Here is a 19,604-nt window from a genome sequence, read left to right on the forward strand (position 1 = left end):
GTGTGGCTTTTAACTTATCCCTGGCAGTCTCATGTGACTTTTGCAAATATTCTTGCAAATCACACACATATTTATCTACTTCTCCTTCCTTCCCATTTTGAAAATCATTGGTCGATACAGGATAGTTGCGGGCACTTTGACTTCTCTCCCTAACATCAATTTGTTTGCTGTGTACCCAGTGTGCCTATTGATAGCAGACCTCAAAGCACCTGCTGATTGGCCCAAGTACTGATACCAGCTCTTAGGACAGCCATCAATGTAACACCATAAGGGTGCGGTTGTAACGCTCTACTTGGCCATTCCCTGATTGTCTGTACGGTGTAGTCCGCGTTTTATGGATCCACAAGATCTCGCACATTTTTCGGAATAGCTCGCTCTCAAAGTTCCTTCCCTGATCTGTAAACACTTCATACGGGTACCCAAACCTTGATAAAAATTCATTGATGGCAGCTCTTGCAGTCACTTCCGCTGTCTGTGATGGTAGTGGGACACACTCCACCCACTTTGTAAAGCTTTCCACCATCATGAGTATGTATTCATTTCCTTCTCTGTGTGAGGTAATGGTCGTAGGAAATCAAGATGAATTTTTCCATTGGACTACCTGCTTGATAACTCTTCAAAGCAGAACAATTTGGTAATGGACCCCACTTTTTATACCCCCGCAAACGAAGTTTAGGGGGGTATATTGGTTTCACCCTGTCCGTCTGTCCGTCTGTCCGTCTGTCTGTAGACGCAACTTTGTCCCCCCTATAGAATTTTTTATTACTGCATGGAACAGTTTGAAATTTTGTACATATGTTGAACACCATCTGAAGATGTGCACCTGCAATTTTTTTTAAGATCAGACAAGATTTAATGATTTTATGACAGTATTCATTTTTCTTATTCTATATATTGTACACTAATGTTGAAAAGTAAGGGAGGTTATCCTTACAGATTTTATTAATTAATTAATAGAAAACACTCTAAAATATATTTATATAAATACATCCAGATGGAGTTTTTTGTCTTTATGTCTTAATTAATAAAAAAAAAATTATTTTTTATAAGTATTCTATCAACTGACAATGCAAAGTTTTTGTTTGTCAATGATAAATTCTTAGGAGCTAATGAGAACATCAAAGACAAGTGTGGCTGAATTCATTTGTCCCAAGGGAGCCATTATCTGAGCCATGGCTCAGATGGAGCATGTGTTTAGGGGAAATTGATAATCTGTAAAATGGGTGATGGTTTTGGGGCTATTTTAAAACTGTTTCATGTAAACCAAAAGGTCTATCATTATAAGGAAATAAATAATATAATTATTAATAAAGAAGTTAAACTATTTTTAAAGGTTGTTTAAATTTATTTGTCAAGTAATTTGATGAAGTGACCCTATTGGGCATTAATTTAAATGAAATTCAAAATTACTTATATGATTGTAGTGTTTTGGCAATTTTGAAATTGTTTGTAATATTAAATTTTCTTTTTTACATATTTTTACATAGTATGGTAATTATGGTAATGTTTTGGGAGTTTATTAAATTTAACAAGCTCATCAAAGAAAATCATAGTCCTATGGGATCAATTTTCTGATATGGAGTTCAATTGTGCCATAGGAGAAAGTGAGGAAAATTTGAAACAACTAATTGCATCTGTCAAGACTCTTATTAGAAAGATATTGAAAGTTTTATCAACAGAAGAGCATTGCTTGGCTACCGGTATTTCTATTCACTGCAAAGGGAGGGGTTATTGTCATTTTGTTGGTTTTTCTTTAAATCAATTAAATTAAAAAAATATATCATCAAATACATACATTTGTAAATGTATTACTGTTATAGATATGTATTTACAGTGAAATTCTGACAATTTTGATTTTAATTTTTCTTTGTTAACTATTTTTTTTTTTTACAATTCTAGAATTTGTTTTTTGTATGTGTTCCAAACCTGAATTATTATTCAATTCAATTATTTGTCCCATTTGAAATTAGCCTAGCGGGGGTATTAGTCCCATTAGGACAGTTCTAGTTTATAACAGACATCACATGTGAGAACATAGTTCTTCATGTCAGCGACCATCCGCCAACAATAAAAACTCGACTTAAAATTCACTTTAGAACGCTGAATACCTTGGTGTCCTGATGAAAGAATGTCATGGCACTAATACATCACTTCTTCACGCATAGTTTTAGGCACAAGAAGTTGCAGGGCATCTTTATCCTCAGCAGATTTATACCAAACTACCCCCCTATCATCTAACATGAAACAAAAATAACATTTCTCTTCAGGACTAGAGGTCATCAACTCACTCTCACTTGGCAAAACCCCAGACTCTAAGTATGCGTGAAGGAAAGTCAATACCTTATCTGCACTCTGCAGCTTAACCATGTCTTCTACAGAATATGAAGACAGAGATATCCCTTCCCCAGCTGCATGATCAGAACCCTCCTCCGGATTCTTGCTGAGCATTGCCTTTCCAAGCTGACTCACCGACTTGTCGTCTCCCAGGCCTCTCACACCCATTTTTGGTACTGGGGCCAGGGCCAATGGATTGGGAAAAATGCAACGTTTTGATAGAAATTGGGAATTTTTTTCCTTGCTTAATGTACAGTCCCCAAAACAAAAACTAGGGTATATTGATAGGATTTTTTAAAGGTTAATTTTTTTAAAAATTATTTTTAAAACTTGGAACATGTGTGTATAATACAATTTTAGAGAAATGCAGAACGTTATATTATAATGTGATAGTTTGCGAGAAACCTCTCAACTGCTTTGACATCTTTTGGCATGGGCCATTCCCGTACTGCCTCTAAATACTGATCTCCCCATCTCTACACCATCTTTGCTTACTGTGCGCCCCAAAAATTCTACTTAAGGGCAAAAAAGCTCACATTTGCGAGGTTTGAACTCTAACCCAAAACTGCGGAAACCCTCAAAAACTTGGCGCAAATTGTCTAAATGCTCTTGTTCAGTTTTGCCCAACACTAGCACATCATCTAAAAATGCAAGAACAATTTTCCAGTTAAGGCGGTGCAGCACTAAATTGATAGCTCTGGCAAATGTTGCAGGGGCATTACATAAACCAAATCTCATCTGCGATATTTCAAAATGTTCAAACTTCGTGATTAAGGCAGTTTTCTTCATCTCATCTGGGTGTATCTTCATTTGCCAGTAAGCTGCATTATCATCAAGCTTTGAAAACCATTTGTTTCTTGATAGGGTATTCATACATTCCTATATTAGTGGCAAAGGAAAACTGTCTTTGATTGTGACCTTGTTCAGTGCACGATAGTCAACGAAAATATCTGCAAACTTAGTTACAAGACTGACTGCTTCCTGGCGGTCAGAGCGTTTTCCTTCAGATCTCTGATAAGCGAGCTGACATGCTCACAATCCTTTTGCCCTTCTGTTGACACCCGACGCACTGACGCCTCGCTGTTTTTGACTGCACAAGCTGCTGTCACTATACCAACAACACTTCCTGTTTTAACAAAATGACCGCGGTCAGTCATATTTATGACACACAACTTGCCCTTATTCCCAGAATTATTGTAAGTCCTGGAAGCAACAATACCCAATGGAAAGACATTGGCTGGTTCAATGATAAAATCTGACATCTCATTAGCCAAATCATATTCTATCACTTGAGCAGTATGCGATGGAATCTGCACCCGCCGAGATGATACAGCAATTAGCACCAACTTATCCACACCACTAGACATTTCAATCATGCCTGGTACCCCTTTGACTCTCAGAGCTCCTGTCTCACAGGAAATTTGTGCACCATGTGACTTAAGGAAATCAATTCCAAACAACATTTTATCCTGCAATGGACCAACATAAATTGGATGAACAAACCTATATCCACCAACTGTAATCTCAACTTTACCCAAAAATTTAGCACACATACCAGTCACCTCACCCGCAAGTCTTATATTTGACTCCTCAACAATGTGCGGCTTGGGTTGCATAGAGACAAACCTTTTGTGATACTACATGTATTGTAATATCTGCGGCTGTGTCAACTATAACATTCACCTCCATACCCGCAATTCCAACCAACACATGCCATGCCCCTGAACCTTCACCCCGATTACCAGACTGAACATTAGGTAAAACATGTGCAGCACTAACTGACGGATTTTCTGCAAATGTAACCCAACCCCTCATGGTCTGTGGTGAAACAGAAACATTTGGCTCATTGTGCTCTGTATTTTTGATAGTTGGGATTGGGGGACCTGCATAATTGTTATGTGATCGTTGCAGACAGTTTCGCTTCATGTGACCTGGCTGCTTACAACCATAACAAATTTTTGGCCTTCTATTCCCCTGACGATTCAAACTAGTAACATAGAGATGGCACTGGGCTGTGGTGTTGGCCTGCGTTTTGTTTATCTACAGCATCGCCAGATCTATCTACTAGATGCCCCCTTGACACATACTCAGGTGAACGATTTTCTACAGGTGATACTGACCTTCGGTACCTAACTTCATTTGGGACTGACCTTACAGCCCTTTGGTGATGAGCAATTGCACAACGACTAAACTGGAATGTCTTAACCCTCTTAATAGCCTCCTCTAGGGTATCTGGCGGTCAGTCAATTAATTGCTGATCCGCCTCACAGTCTAAGTATCCTAAAGCAAATCTCATTATCAACTGTTCCTGAAAAATTTCAGGCAAGGTCCCACTCCCAAAAGTCCATTACTCTATCACCCCACTGGTCTATTGGCTCTTCAGGTTTCTGAGTAATTGAATTCAACTCTAACTGGGAAGCTGACCAAACCTCTCCTCCATGCGAAGTATTACCTCTTGAAAAGTAAGTGTAGTACCCCTGCGGCGCAAAATGTCAAAATACTTCAAAGCCACCCCCCTAGTGTCAAACTAAGTGCAAACAAACAATATGCATCACACCAGCCATTATATTCTGCAATGGTTGAAAACTTTGAGTAGAATGGACCCCACTCTACATCCCCATTATACTTGACACCCTTTACCTCAGTGGGAATACTCCGACTTATTCCACTTCTACTACCTGGCGGTATAAGACTGGGTAACTGAGACCTATGAATGCTAGACAATATAGGACTAGGGGTCCTCCCTGACTGCCATACATTTGACATGACTGGCTGCCTACCCTCAGGTATACCTGTTTTTGGTTGTCCAGACGGAGTTCCCTGATAATTTGACATAAATGCCAAGTTTGTGTTGGACAGGACTGGGTTATTGGCATTTGCATAGGGGCTCCCCCAACTTGACCCCCAACCCCAGGGCTTTGACTGCTACTGACATTAGCTACACTACCCTGGGTTATGACTCCTGATGACATTTCCCTAGACTGGTTGGGTACTATACCTGTGAGTCTTGCGTTAATGCTTCTGTCACCAGGCATTGGCCATGGCATGAAGCTTACATCTGCCTTAGGGACTTCTGCAATGACACGGGGAAAGCTAGGAATTGCCTGCCCCCCTGCGGAAACAGAACTTACCGAGCTCAACACAACCCTTGGACCCCCAGAGAATGTAGCATTCCCCCCATCTGCTGAAGTTGTTTGTACAGCCTCTCCAGGAACCCAAGGACCCCCCTGGCTACTGGAAATTTGTGACTGACTTGGCCCGAAGCTGGCAGCATTACCTTGAACTTCCGGAGATTTATTTCCACTCGACAAACCTGACATTTGAAACATTTCCCTAATCTGTGAACTAACACCCCCGCGGGCATGTTAAGGCTTCCCGATGGATTTTACAGCGATATGTAGAAAGTCACTTGTCTGTACTTCATACGATATGACGTCATAATTAAGTTTGACGTCACTATCTGCATTCCTGTCGATAGTTCTCAGGGAATATGTATCTTAACGTTAAAAGTGAATTATATCAAACCAGTATAATACCGCATGTTTCCTTTACATAGATGCTGCCATTAATGCTAGACGTACAGAAGTTTTTCATATTGAAAACCAGTATCAAATAATCGGCAGTTTTAAAGCTTCGTTTTAAGTAAAAGACTATTTATATTTGGAGACTCCTTGCTACGTGTAAACAACTGAATGAAGAAATTTTAATGCATGAAAAACCAGCTTGGTGCAGGTGAAAGATCAACACAATTTTAGAATATTTTACGTAAAATTGGTAGAGAATATAAGTACCAATGTGGATCGTGCTTGGGAAACCTACGGATTTACCCCAATATTTTCTAAATCGCTTTTGAATAGTAAAAATGTGCATTATTTTGTTGATTTTGTAGAAAGTTTCAACAATATCTTCCATAAACGAAATATCTATTTCTTTCCCAAGCAAGAACTTAAAAGTATATATGACTTAAGAAAAGATTTTTCTTAAAAATATGTATAATTTGATGTCGTTAATCACCTGCGCCGATGTGATTTATATAGATCATTTGCAATATTAGGAATCGCCCGTCACGTGCTTACAGAGTACATATGACGTCACAAAAATGCATCAAATATAAAGTTTAACATCGGTGGCAATAAATGTAACATAGATTTTAAGAAATACTTCCAGTCAAAGTATTTTTGCGATGATTAAAATAATATCATTTTTCAGCCGTATTTTAGCATAGGGACGCCTTAACATTGCTGCGCCATACTTGTTCCGTCATACTGGACGTCTCGTGCGACCCAATACCTGTCCTGATAGAATTGACTTCACTCTTCAGACATTCGAAGTCTATATCCAAACCATCTACCATACCTTGTAAACTGCCTCTTCTCGAGATCATCCTCCGTTTACTTCTCCCCATGACTCTTGGATCCACCCGTCGTTTGATGTACCCTACCTGTAGATAAAAGCCCATCCCTGACGCTATTCCCTGAGGTACTTAACATGCCATCCTGGTCATTTCCCTCAGACTGAATGTAGCGGCCATTCAGAATTTTCCGGGCCCCCCTACCAACACCTGCTGTTTGCATCTTCTGAGCCATTAATTCATTCAAAGTACACTAAATCAATAAATCATAAATAAAACAAACCAATATTTCAACAAATGAACACTTGGCGGCTTGCTGCAAGTACAAAACTATGACATACAAAATATATTTTTCAAAATGGCGCCTACCATGTTGTCTCGGCATGGCATTGAATTTTCAATCTTGCCCACTTACATCAAAATTGACCCTGCTCGCAGCGCTGTTTATCGTGTTTCCCACTGCTAAGATGGCGAGATAATCGGGGAAACCGATAGGAATGATCAACAACTTACCAGGTAGGCGTTAAATATCTTTATATATACTTCTTGAACAATTACATCGATCTCGAATGTTCGCAGTTGATTTATCTTTATATCTCTCTGCACATGGGCGAATTCATGCGGTGCCCGATGAATTCACCCCCACACTTATAATAGTAGGAAAAATCACCACATGCTCAAACACCTGTCTCAAATTGTCCAAGTCAGCTTCTGCTCAAGCCCCAAGCACTAAGACATCATCTAGAAATGCAAGTGTTATTGTCCAGTTCAGTCTGTGCAATATCAAATTTATTGCCCTAGCGAAGGTTGCAGGGGCCTTACGAAGACCGAACCCCATCCTGGTAAACTCAAACAGGCCATGTTTGGTGATAAACTCAGTTTTCTTTTTGTCATCTGTGTGTATCTTGATCTGCCAGTATGCAGCATTGGCATCCAGCTTGGAGAACCAGCGGTTACCGCCTAGTGTGTCCATACACTCCTCGATAAGAGGCAATGCGTTTGTGTCCTTGACATTGACCTTATTCAATGCCCAGTAGTCGACACACCACCGAACACTCCTATCCTTCTTTCTGACCAGTACCGGTGCAGACGCCCAATCAGAGAATGATGGTTGATTAACGTTGGCTTTGAGCCTTTTTCTAAATGACCTTCCTCCTTCCCCTTGAAAACACCGTGCATACGGCGCATCCACTGTTTAATGGGTCGAGCATCTCCAGTGTCTATGCAATGCTCAATCTTGGTAAAATTCCCAAAATCTAGATAACTCACTGCAAACATATATCAGCATACTTCTTTACCAAGCTTACCGCTCTATCCCTCACCTCCGCTGGTGCATTTATTTGAAGATCTTCTAGGAGTTTGGATATATAGTCATACAGTACCGATCAGACCCAACCTAACAGAAAGTAAACCCCAACTAAACCCTGGGTTTACTTTCCGGGTTTACTTTGGGTATACTTCGGGTTTACTAGAGTGGACCCAGAGAGTAAACCCAGTCAGAAGTATACTCCTGAAAGCAGAAGCTAACTGTGTATTCGGAATATACAAAGGGTAGGAATAACAGGAAGTAGGATGGTAAGATAAAATACTAGTCTGCTTCACACTTCAGTGCATACAGATGACCTTAAAAGCAATTTCAAAGTAAACCCAAAGTAAACCCCATGTAAACCCAAAGTAAACCCCGAGTGGACCCAATTTTTCAAAAAGTAAACCCAGAGTAAACTCCAAGTAAACCCAGAAAGTAAACCCGGGGTTTAGTTGGGGTTTACTCTGGTGTTAGGTTGGGTCTGATCGGTACTGTAGTTGTCCTCTCCCCCAACTGCTGCATAACAGTCAACAGTGGAGGTAGCCTCCCTTACCTTTGTACCTTTTTGGTACCTTCGTACCAAAAATGAGTGTGAGAGGCCTGCAACCTTGACTTCAGCAGGGATAATCTAACACTGCTTCTGCTGCCAGGAGGAATCAAACTTGGCAGCTGTGACCTATATGCAGTGGTCGACATCAGCTTCTGAGACATAGGCATTCCACCTCCACTAAAGATTGATGACTGTCCTCCAACAGATGCTGCAGCTTGACTCACAAATACACCATAATGATGACAGCCGGAATCCTGGCTGCCTTCTGCACTAGGTGCAGACCCGAAGGCTATAGGGACTAGCAAGGTGTCAATGCTGCTTACAATGGACCTTAGCAGTTTCGGTGACAGCACGACAGTCTCAATGCTGCTGACATTGAATGATGGAATTCCCAAGCCTCGGCCCGTTGCTTTGAGATAAACCGTACTTCTGCCGGACCAAATAGAGTCTGAGCAAATAGTACTAGGTGGTACCTCTGTATATAAGCGATTACAGCTGAGACTGTCCTTGAGGCATTTAAACCGACTGATGAGGAATGGAAACTATTTTGAGACACCGGTCAATCCTCAGGGAGACCAAGGTTCCGCACTGGCTCCCGACCACCGCTGGCTGATTACCAGTTACCCCGACTTCTGGCGGCTGAGTAACAACAGGCTGAGGCTTATCACACCCAACATGCCTGCTAACATTTGGGTAATAAATAATAAAAATAATAGTACCCATATTTCTGTCAATGGAGCTTAGCTGGAAGGTTACACTAGACTCAAGTGTGCTTATATCTTCCTGCAGAACCCCAACGTCCTGACCTTTTCTCTCCCTGATCAGGGCATAGAATTGCTCAAACCATGGTGCATCATTCGGCTGGTCCCTTAAAGCTCCCTGAGTCAGTGAAATCTCCTCCTCCCCACTGCAAGTGACATTATACCGGGCACTCTCCCAACATAGGTGTACCACAAACACCTATAGTAAAACTAACTCTACCAGGCTGTGGATTCCCTGAACTGGCTCGTCCAAATTTGAATTTCATTCCTGGTCCCTCAGACCATTTTCTCCCAACTATATATACTCACAACTGACATGTAGCGCGTAATCCACCACACGATGGATCAAATTCACAGCAGCACACGCAAGAAAACAAGAAAAGCTAACCTTAAAAGTTATATTTTCGAACATATATATAATTTTTAAAAAATCCAAAATGGCGTCTCCATGTGCCTGCGAGGCAAAATATCCTCAGCTAGCAGCACCAATATAGCGTATCTCCCTATCCGTTACTTTAGGTCGCTGGTGATGCCACAGAGAGAAGACACTATGGGTATGTAATATGATCTTTATTTGGTGATTACTAACACATAGAGAAAAGTAAACGAATGGTACAATACACAGAGCAATTAAGCACGTCTTGTCTCTTGGAAGACAGGCAAAGGGTAATTACATCATCGTCGTGTCAGCAAGTTCAGGCGGTAGCCAGGCAATTGCTACCCGCTATCGCCAGAACCACCACAATATATATCTTTTTAAGAACTGTTTTTAAAAAAAATCATGTTCATTTATTAGAAAATAACAAATATGCTCCCCCAGTAGTTGCTGTACTTCACATTTATTAAAACACGAGGCTACTTTTCTTTATACATGTATTTTCATGTATGTTTTTGTTATTGAATTAGAACATCTTAAATGTTAATGTATTTTATAGTCTCTTTATACCAGTATCAAGTGGTTTTGAGATTGAAATATATGAATAAATCTGAGTCAAGTAGTTTATTAATTGAGAAATCGCTTACACAAAATTTGGAAAAAAAGTGAGTTTTGTCCTGGTTTTATTCAATTGTACGTTAATCTGCTTCTGTTTAGAGGACAAAATGTTTACAAAATTTTTAAAACTGTAGCAATTTTATTGCTATTGTCTTAGAATCTTGAAGTTACCAGCAAGACTTTTTTAAATGTACAGTCAAAACTGCCGTAGCGGTCACCCCTATTAAGCAGTCACCTTTCGTATGCGGTCATTTTATTTCCTCCCGATGAAAAATCCTATATAATTGCCCTCAAAAGAGCGGTCACCTGTCTAACGTGGTCAGCGGTCATCGTATTTTGATCCGAAACTGTACAGTCCACATGCATTAGGCGGCCATTTTGGCCGGTCACATGATTTACACCTGGGGATTTTAAACATGGCTTCTGAATGTCGGGTAATAAATGTAAGCAATTATTATACGCTTGAGGCGAGAGAAACCAAATTAATCGATGTATTTATAATACATAATTGGCAGATCAGATACGAATGGGAATCAAGTGAATTGTTTAAACAAGTATAACAATATGTTTGTTTTATAAACATGAATGAAGTACAGGTGTCAAAAATGTCCGCGGCGATGCAAGAGAAAATTGCTTGATTTAGTAATATGATTTTGAGTTCAGATACGGTCGGTTAAAAATGTAATTGTTGATTTGTATGAAAAGTTTTGTTTTCTATATATACGGTACCCATGAAAATAGTATTAGTATCAATAATTTAAAGAAATATAAAAATTGCATGCACAATGCATTGTAATGTATTTTTACTTATTTGTAAATATAATAGATACTATAAAATCATCAAATCAATTACTTTATCTATCATTTTGATACATTATGCTAAATATCAAGTATATGATTAAAATAAAATTGAATAATTGTTCTAAAAAGGAATTTGATGTTGGCAAATTCACAAGTCTCTATTCAAAGGTTACCTCTGTTAAGAGGTCACTTTGGGTGCCTCCCGCAGGTGACTGCTTAATACAAGTTTGACTGTAATATGTATATGTCACCTGGTTCACAGGTGTGTGACTGTCAGTCAATATATCGGGTCTCAATAGCTCAGTGGTTAGAGCACTGGCACGGTACGCCAGAGGCCCTGGGTTCGAGTCCCGGTTGAGACTAGACTTTTCACCACCTGTGACATATATGTTAAGGAAATGTTGAATTTTGATTTTGGACTCTGTGGCTAGGAGAATTATTACTTTGGTGGAGTTGTTACACCAATTTCAATGGAACTATTTTTTAGATGCACATGATGCTACTTCCTGGATGGTGCTGAGCCTGTTTGTCAACATGTGGAACCCATGTGTACTTGAGGGTAGGTATGTTTACTATCAATTATCTCTCTTAGAAGCCACATAAGGTATTATTTTTCTGATCTAAAATTTTTCTTGAAGCATTTAACTATAATTTCTCTTTCATGAATTATATTCTGATAGTATAGTTAATCAATTAACTTAATTAAAGCTATATAGTAACATAAAGTGAAATTAATTCCTTGTGTGAGACCTTAAAACATTTTTGTTTCAATATGATTGATGAAAAAAACATGTAACTTTTATTTAAACTGCATTTTTTACCTCACCGAGACGAAGTCGGGGGGAGCTTATGCTATACCCTCAGCGTCGGCGTCCGGACCTGGTTAAAGCTTTTGTTGCAGGTCCTGTATCTAAGCTATTACTTGTCCTATATTCACCAAACGTGCATGGATGATGCATCTGGACCTACTTGTGGACTTGAAAGACTTGGATGCTGAATCTGGGTCCTAAATTTCAGATGCTGAAGGAGGTTAAGGTATTTGGAGCAGGTTAAAGTATTTGTTGCAGGTGCCCTTTGATAGCAATATCTAAGTTACTGCTGGTCAGTACTTCACCAAACTTGCATGGACGGTGTGTCTTATGATACTGATGCACCAGACAGGCTTGAATGCTGAATCTGAGCTATATGTTTCGGATGCTGGAGGTGGTTAAGGTTTTAAGTGCTGGTTAAAGTTTTTGTTGCAGGTGCCCTCTGATGATAATATCTTATTTACTACTCGTCCCTACTTCACCAAACTTGTATGGTTGTTGTGCCTTATGATACTGATGCACCTGACAGGCTTGAATGCTGAATCTGAGCCATAGGTTTCGGATGCTGGAGGAGGTTAAGGTTTTTGGAGCTGGTTTAAGTTTTTTGAGCAGGTGCCCTCTAATGATTATATCTTAGCTACTCCTGGTCCAAACTTCATCAAACATGTGTGGATGGTGTGTCTTATTATACTGATGCACCTGAACAGCTTGAATGCTGAATCTGAGCCATAGGTTTCGGATGCTGGAGGAGGTTAAGGTTTAAAGAACTGGTTAAAGTTTTTGAAACAGATGCCCTCTGATGATGATATCTTAGTTATTACTTGTCCTAACTTCACCAGATGGTGCGTTTATGATATTGATGCACCTGACAGGCTTGAATGCTGAGTCTGAGCCATAGGTTTCGGATGCTGGATAAGGTTAAGTTTTTTTTAACAGGTCACATGTTACATAGATAATTGTACTATTTCAAACTTGCATAGTTGATTAAACTGTAATATAATTGAATCGCAAAGGTAGCTTCAGATGCAGAGCTTGATCTCCATTATCAAGGATGCTAAAAAATATATCTTAGTTAATACAGGTCCTAACTTCACCAAACTTGAATGGATGGTGTGTCTTATGATACAGATGCACAAGATAGGCATGGATGCTGAATCTGAGCCATAGGTTGCGGATGCTGGAGGTGGTTAAGGTTTTAATTGGTGGTGCCCTCTGATGATGATATCTTAGTTATTACTGATCCTAACTTCACTAAACTTGCATGGGTGATGCGTCTTATGATACTGATGCACCTGACAGGCTTGAATGCTGAATCTGAGCCATAGGTTATGGATGCTGTATGAGGTTTAGTTTTTTGAAAAAGGTCACATTTTTTATAGGTGATAGCTTGCAAAGTTGATTTAACTATATTATAAATGAAACGCAAAGGTTGCTTCAGATGCAGAGCCTGGTCTCCATTATCAAGGATGCTACAGAAATCTCCTTCCTCACATAAACCTGCTTGATAGATAGATGTGGTTGTTGTTAAATGATATAACATTATTCCTATGATAAAGTATTGTATGATATAAAACACTATTGTTTAATATGATACAATATAATATCATATGTTATATTGTAAAAAGTTATATGATACGATAAAATATTGTATCAATTTTTTTGATATTTTATGATATGATATTGTATCATGATATTGTTCTGTATAGTATTGTATCATATGATACAATATGTATAATATAATATTGTATTATATAATATTTTACTTTTAAATAATCACATGATTGTATAATTTGATATTATATAAATAGTGCCTGTTTGGGAGGGTAACAGTTGAAATTGACACCCCGAGAATACCATTGTCAACCGACGCGAACTGAATGTCTAAATTTTTAAGAAAATTTTACTGCTTTTATATAGGAATAACGTGAATTCTACAGCGAACTGTACGCGCAAAATTTTCGCGCATGTAACATTTTTTAATGTTGCCCGTTGCTTAGTGCGTTGCTAACGCTGAGGGTAATAGAACGGATTATGAACTGCGTCTTAGCCAATCAGATTTCAGTATTTAACATAAAAGTATAACAAGATACAATGTTGTATCAAATTATATTGTTTCATATGATACAATATCATATTATGTATCAAATATTATACAATATCATACAATACAATATCATACTATATTATACAATATAATACCATATGTTTCAATGTTATGATGTATTATGTAATATGATATTGTATCTTATAATCCAATATTGTATTTTATATAATGATGTTGTATTATGTGATCAAATACAATAAGGTTTAACACAATACAACGTCATTTCATACTTACAATATCATCTTTGTTTATTACAGTATTTTATTATATTATATTCATGCATTATAACGAATTTTATCATTGGTTATTTTGATATCACGTCTCGAGGTATAAAAATGCGGATTGACCTGTACATTCTAAAAATAAGCTTTAAAAACTCGGATTGACCTGTACTTTCTAAATATAGATAAGGGAAATTTTGCTCTAATGTTAAAATGAATTTGATTGGCTGGCGTGATTCACCCCAACCAATCAAAATTCTCTCCGCGTTAACAAACAACAAAGATGGAAGTTGCAGACGTTAAAGTGAAAGGTCGTTTTGCGAAAATTAATGACGCGGAAATGAAAGTTATAATGGAAAATGTTTATGCCAGGAACACTAATACAGGGTAACTGCAACAGCTGTTAAGCTTTTTCGGGAATATCTCGAGTCGAAAGGCGAGAGCCGAGACTTCGTAAATTTCGAGTGCGAAAAGCTAGCTAAATTTTACATGGAAGCTAGAACGAAGGATGGAGATATGTAAAAAAAGACTTCGAAAATAATATAACGAATGTAGCCCTTTCGCTCGGTCGATCCATAGATATATCGCATTCACAGAAAAGCATATCGACCTCGCACTTCGTGCTCGGTCGATATGCTTTTCTGTGAAGTCGATATATCTATGGATCTACCTCATGAAAGGGCTATATTTGTATAGTATTATATGATATATATTGTATGATAGGATGCAATATTTAATTTTATATTCTTATATTGACTAACATATGAACATATGATTATCATATAATTTTTTAACAGATGATATATGATTTTGTGTCAAAACAGAATCCATGAATATCCAAGATCATAAAGTATGATTTTCATTTAATGTGATAAAGGTGGTCTCATAAAGGTGATGTCTCATAAAGGTGATGCCTCGTCTCGGTGAGCTTTGTAATCTGTGATTACCTATGTTTCTAATTTCAGGAGAAGTCTCCCTTGATAAAGTTCAACAATGGCGGATAAACAATGTGGGATGCTGTCTTGTCAACAACAGTGAAATTTGACACCTGTATACCCGTATTTCTACCAATTGTCTCAGTCTTCTTTGTTGTGTACATCAGACAGGTAAGAAAATCAAGATAATTGTTTGAAATCATTTTAATAAGATGAACAATAAAAAATATAACATTTACATGTGAGAGTACCTCATGAAAGGACATGTCACATTTTACACACACTCATCATTCACACATTACCATACATTCAGTGCACATTATTAAAACATAGCAATCATTAAATGTAATACAAAATTCACATGATAGGTATAACGAACATTTCATACATGTTAACTACGAGGGTTGTTTAGAAATTATTGAGACATTTTCTCTTATTCTTTTGGGGAAAACAAAAAATCCTTGAAACTTCATCAAAACGTAAATCAGGAATGCATTTTACAAAACAACTAATGACAAAGTCGTAAATATTTTCAGTTTCATGGATTCAATTTAATGAATTTTTTTTATATAAAACCATTTATTTACAACTATTTTGATTTCAATCATATTTTACAGCCATTAGAATAAAATATTGATTAGTTCGTGATTAATTATCATTTATTTAGTTGGTCATAAGTTGTAAGTTCTTTTGTAAAACGCACCCCTGGTATATCAATGTGAAAAGTTTCTTGTCCATGGCATAATTAGATCATTCCTGGTAAGTGGATCAACATGCCCTAGTCCTGTGACTTGGCGCAATCGCAAACTCTTGGCAACATCATTTTAACGCTTCTCATTGCTCTTGTGTTTAAAAGCATTACAAACAAACAGAAATAAGAATTCTTTATTTCTCATCTTTTGTTTTTATTTTAAAATGTTGTCATTTACATTAAATTATAATATACATTTTCTCTAATTCTTGATTTTTTTGTGGAAAAAAATTTGAGTTATTTCTACCCGAAAGTCAATTTACTGGGAATGTCTACTGTAGTCAGTTTGGAAGTATATTAGAACTGATCACAACAGTTAGTGTGTAAAAAGTACTTGTCATTACTATAACCGATTTGGTTGGACTTTTCCGATGCGTCATGTTTAATTCTATCAACTACATCATACATAAACAATTTTTTTTATTGGTGGATTCAGCTTACCGCTGATTGGTTGCTGGTTAACTCAGACTAAATTATGCACGGACAGAACAACAACATATCAGAGAATGAAAATTTTACATGGGTACTCGTGACTGTCGAAATTGGGCTATTTTTTGTATGTGTACACTTGTGATAAAACATACATACGGTACATACATATATAGCTGTAGCTCTGTGTAAAAATTTTGGGTTAGTAAATATAAAGCTATAGTGCATACAATACTTACATGTACAAAAAACTTTACGGCAATTTACTGAGCATAAAAAATACGCTTTTTAAAAAAAGATTTACATCATACCATACCACATTTTGTGCAAATAATCCATTTAAATCATTTAGTTTACAACTGTTAATAATTGTAACTTTACTTGGCCCAAACTTTTTCCCATTAATGATTAAACAACCTTTAACTTGGAAAGCGGATCAAGAGCTGTATTTTTTATGTAAGTAAACAAACCAGTGTACATGTATGGAGCTGGTGACCGGTGGTTCAAAGACAGGTAAAATAAAGAAATCTGTAGTAAATTGTTTGGGGATATTTTAGTATATTTACACCGAAAGTGATAGGGCAACAGAAGAGAAACGAATCGGACACTTGCCTAATGAAGACGCACATATACAAACCCCCTTGCACTCTCCACTTCCTTCTCGTTCTTTCACACCATCGTTCAATTCTTTTATTGACTGTCGATTGCCGATCGAAAAGTGTAGGAATCGATCTATCACTTCACTTCGACTGGCAAGTTAGTAGGTAATACATGTGCATTATGCATTAATGGTATTTACATGAAATGAACGCTTAGCACATGCAATTTTTAAATATTATAAAAAATAACGCCGTACTCTGGACTGTAGCTTGAGGCTATGGTTTAAGGCCCGTTTACAGAGAGAGAGAGTTTTGCACAGAATTTAAACATAGGGGATAGTCGACAATGACTCCATATTTGGGGAAAATGAACTGTTCTGAGAAATCCTTCAGCTATGGCATTGCATAAGCATGTACTGATAACTCCGCCTAAGAAAAGGAATTGACCAATCATAAAGTTTTCACAACGGCGGCGTCTATAATTATTCATGCATGACATTGCTGACAGAAATGATTGTGACGCTATAGAAAAATCCAACCAAAGTTGTTTTGATAATATATAGTTCCTTTTTCTTAATTCTAGATAAGCAATCAGTGAAAATATTATGTTGAACTGAAGCTCTTCATCTCTTGTCATTGTTTAGTTTTTGTCTGAGCAATTACGTGGCCTTAAAAGGTCTTCTTCTGAGATTTCCACGAGTTTGATGTATATTCGCTGCGTCGTTTTGAAGTCAAAATTTAAGGTAAAGTCGTTGTTAAATTTCTATTGTTCTCTAAATTATTTGTAATACAACGGAGCCTCAGTTATCCGGACACTTTCGTTCCCAAGTCCAATCGTCCAGATAAGTGAAGCGTCCGGATATCTGAAATGTGTCTATTGTTGTCTTGAATGATAATGTATTTGTATGTACAATGGCTCCCAGTGTTGATACTAGTTTTTTTTGCCTTTCATACCATATAGCAACACATGCTAGAGTTGTCTGTTGATATGAACGTTTTTATAGATATAAAGAACTCTGCTTTATTTTATTATTTTGTCATGAAATATTAACCGGACATTAATGATAACCGAATCTAGCTAAGTTATTTGTGTCCAAGTGTGATATGTGTAAGATACAGTGTTGTTCGCAATTTTCCAAATTTTGAAAGTGATTTGGGAAGTCAGTGTGTTTATACAAGCTACTCATGAGGGTCTTGCACGTAAAAAAGGTGTGAAACTTAATTGACAGGGGTAATCTTTTGTACTGAGTAGGGTATCATCAATTTTTACTGTCCAGTTAAATGAAGCAAGATTAGTAGTAAATCAGTGTTTTGTGGTAAAAACAGACTGTCCAGATCCGGAACGCGGAATTCTGGATAAATGAGACAAAATAACATATAAAAAATCTGTTCCCAAATAAAATCGTCCGTAAACTGAAGCGTCCGGTTATCTGGCATCTGGATATCTGAGGCCCCACTGTATATCTGTATTTCAACCCAAACATATTAAGTGAAACGATCAAAAAATAGTTGCAGAAAATAGCAAAATGAACTTATTTAATTTGACTTCTTTTATCATTAGCTGTAAGTCTGCGGAAACTTAGAAAGAAGATGTTCAGGTTTTTTAATCTCCAAGTTCATACTGCGCCGGATACCCCGACCACTGACTTGTTTAACTAAACAAACTATTAAATATTCTTTTAATATTACTTGTTGAGGGTTCTTCAATGTTTATGCCAATTTTCACCAAAATTCATCATTTAGAAGGGGAAATATTCCAGCTGTCTCAATAATTTCCGAAAAACCCTTGTACATACACCCCCTACCCACCTACCCATGATGATCTTCCCCCCCTTTCCACACTTTGCTACTTCCTGTTTAATTTTGGATCTGTTGGGGATTTACGTTAAGTGTCTTTAGACTTTTTATTGTAGAGCTGATATCTTTTAGATCTGTAGAATTTATATTTTAATTATAGTTTTGTTTCATTTAAAGTAATTTTGCCCAATTTTCTGTTGTTTTAGATGATGGACCACTCTACTTCTTTTGACAACAGGTGCCCCTACAGATTCACAAAGTTCCAATGTTGAATGTCCATGACCCTGGTTGAGTGAGTGCACAACTTTATGTATTCTACTTTCAAAATTTCTACTACTAGGAATACATTTTGGATTTGATTTTAATTATAAGTATGCCCTGTTTAGAGATTCTGATTTTTGTGTGCAAGTGTGATATTTAACAAGCATCTGTCTTCTTCTGTCATGCTCAATTCAAAGTCATGAGGCAACACTGAAGGGTACCACTTGTTGTTTTTCAGTCCGCGACAGGAAAAGGAATAAAGTTGGCAGGAATTTCCGCACTGTCTTTGGTAGCAGCTGATGATGGAACTGACAGCAGTTGACATGGCCTGTTTTTTCAAAGGTAAGTCTCCGGAGTAGTGATTTTAGAGTTTTCGTACTCCGTCCTGCATCTAAGCTTTAGGTCCAGAACAAAACTTCTCTGCATGGGTTCTCTCATAGCTTTTGTTCTTCCAGGAAACATGTCACTCCTGAATGGAGACTTAGCAGTCTGTTTTCTTTGAGAGTCAAAGAAGTGGCGCAGGTCTTTGAGTTTTTCAATCATATGCCCTTGCTTTTCAGATGCACCAGAAGCAGCAGCACTATCTCCATCACTGGTGAAA

General features: G+C 37.6%; 1 long non-coding RNA gene and 1 other non-coding gene across 2 annotated transcripts; both read left to right on the top strand.

Moving 5' to 3' along the window:
• The first annotated feature begins 11,386 nt into the window (after positions 1 to 11,386).
• On the top strand, positions 11,387 to 11,459 carry Trnat-ggu (transfer RNA threonine (anticodon GGU)). Its single transcript has one exon. It is a non-coding gene; the product is annotated as a tRNA-Thr (tRNA).
• Positions 11,460 to 11,540: 81 nt separating this feature from the next.
• On the top strand, positions 11,541 to 19,339 carry LOC109618141 (uncharacterized). Its single transcript, XR_010708193.1, has 4 exons — positions 11,541 to 11,656; positions 15,197 to 15,337; positions 18,949 to 19,034; positions 19,242 to 19,339. It is a non-coding gene; the product is annotated as an uncharacterized lncRNA (long non-coding RNA).
• The last annotated feature ends 265 nt before the right edge of the window (positions 19,340 to 19,604 follow it).

The sequence above is a fragment of the Magallana gigas genome, chromosome 1 (genome assembly GCF_963853765.1).
Source record: "Magallana gigas chromosome 1, xbMagGiga1.1, whole genome shotgun sequence".
Taxonomy (NCBI): Eukaryota; Metazoa; Mollusca; class Bivalvia; order Ostreida; family Ostreidae; genus Magallana; species Magallana gigas.